Source organism: Pteropus medius, unplaced genomic scaffold (genome assembly GCF_902729225.1).
Source record: "Pteropus medius unplaced genomic scaffold, Ma_sr-lr_union100, whole genome shotgun sequence".
Lineage (NCBI taxonomy): Eukaryota > Metazoa > Chordata > Mammalia > Chiroptera > Pteropodidae > Pteropus > Pteropus medius.
Genome location: NW_024354503.1, coordinates 152,610 through 154,801, shown reverse-complemented (window position 1 = coordinate 154,801; position 2,192 = coordinate 152,610). Strand labels below are relative to the sequence as shown.

At 34.3% G+C, this 2,192-nt stretch overlaps 1 pseudogene; it reads right to left on the bottom strand.

The window, feature by feature from the left end:
* Positions 1-1,471: 1,471 nt before the first annotated feature.
* On the bottom strand, positions 1,472-1,590 carry LOC120596509 (uncharacterized; annotated as a pseudogene).
* Positions 1,591-2,192: the final 602 nt, after the last annotated feature.

Here is a 2,192-nt window from a genome sequence, read left to right as displayed (position 1 = left end):
GGCTAAGTAAAAATTAAGGGAGGGGATAAGTCTGATAATTAAGAGGCAAATTAGAACAGAAAGTTGCCTTACACATATTGCCTGAAGTTCTGTATAAATATTAAAGTTATACTGCAAATCTTGTTCTGAGCTTCCTGGTTGGCAAAGCAAATAGGGAAACACTTTTGATCTATAATTGATAGTGCCTTTAAGATTAAAAACAAACTAATTGCTCAGACAACAGGGCTGGTTGTAATTCTTTACTTACATAAGAAGTGGTAGTTGAATACCTGTCTTTTGTTTGGGCTCAGAAAACTTTAATTTTCTTAATCCCGGGAAATGCTATCCTTAAAAAACTCAAGAAACAAAAATTTAACTTTTCAGATCTGATAAGTTAAAGTTGGTCACTCTAACCACAGAATAATCATCATTATTATTTTTTTTACAAAGTGTCTTAAATCTTTTAAGGCACTTAAAAGATTTAAATAGTAATAACGTGGCATTTAAAATTTAAATAGTAATAACGTGGATTTAAAATTTAAATAGTAATAACGTGGCATTTCATGATATGTAAATAGTAATAACATGTTTAAGTGTTTGCTTACAGATAGATCTCTAGATGGGTCTGGTGGGACCTGAAAAGCTTTCTAGTTCATTCTTTAAGTCCATCATGGTAAGATCATTAACTTTTATTTAATTGCAGTAAATTTTATTATCTTAATCATTTTTAAGTGTAAAGTTTAGTAATGTTAAGTATATTCACATTGTTGTGCAACAGATCTCTAGAACTTTTGTATCCTTCAAAAACAAAACTCTACCCATTAAACACTGAATGGCTCCCCATTCTCCGTTCCCCAGCCTCTAGCAGCTACCTTTCTACTTCCTGTTTCTGTGAATTCGACTACTCTAGATAGGTCTTATCAGTAGAATCATACAATAGTTGTCATTCTGTGACTGGCTTATTTCACTTAGCTTAATTTCTTCAAGGTTCACCCATTATTGACATGAACCTTGTAGCATGTGAATAATATTCCTGTGTGTGTGTGTGTGTGTGTGTGTAACATTTTCTTTATCCATTTATTCCTGTGAGGACATTTGGGTTGCTTGCACATTTTGGCTATTGTGAATAATGCTGCAGTGAACACAGGTGTCAGATATCTCTTTAAGATCCTGCTTTTGGGTAAATACCCAGAAGTGGAATTGCTGGATCATGTGGTAATTCTATTTTTAATTTTTTGAGGAACATACACAGTGTTTTCCACAGTAGCTGTACCATCTTGTATTCCTACCAACAATACACAAGAGTTCCAGTTTCTCCACATCCTTGCCAACACTGGTTTCTGTAAGATCGTTAACCTTTGAGGAACAAAGGACCGGAGATTAATACACTTAAAATATTTTGTCTGATGGCAGAGTGCCTCAGCCCATCAGTATTTCAGGGACTCTTCCAAGGTATCCCCAATGTTTTATTTTTATTTATGTATTTATTTTATGGCTATAGCACCCGGTCTTCCTAGGTGGTCTCCCATCCAAGTACTAACCAGGCCCTACCCTGCTTAGCTTCCAAGATCAGACAAGATTGGGCACGTTCAAGGTGGCATGGCTGTAGATGCCCAATCGTTTAAATTAAACATTTTTAGAAAAATAATACACTCGTGGAATAAAAAATAATGGTGTAAGGTCCACAGATTGGGAAAGAAGATATAAAACTGTCTTTGTTTGCAGATGGCGTGGTTGTCTATGTGGAAAATCCCAGGGAATCAACATCAACACCAAAACAAATATGTCATTACAGCAAGATTATAGGAGTCAATATTCTTTCTATGTACCAGCAATGAACAATTAAAATTTGAAATTAAAAACACAGTACCACTTACACTAGCACCTTCCAAAATGAAATACTTAGGTATAAAATCTAATAACATCTAGGTACAAGATCTATATGAGGAAAACTCTAAAACTCTGATGAAAGAAATCAAAGAACAACAAAATAAATGAGAGATATTCTTTGTTCACAGATAAGAAAATTCAGTATTAAGATGTCAGTTCTTCCCAACTTGATCTGTAGATTCAGTTCAATTCAGTCAATAGCTCAGCAAATATTTTGTGGTAGCAACAAATGGAATTTATATGGAGAGGCAAAAGACCTGGAAAAGACAACACAATATTAAAGAAGAACTAAGTCAGAGAGACCTGACATTATCCAGCTTCAA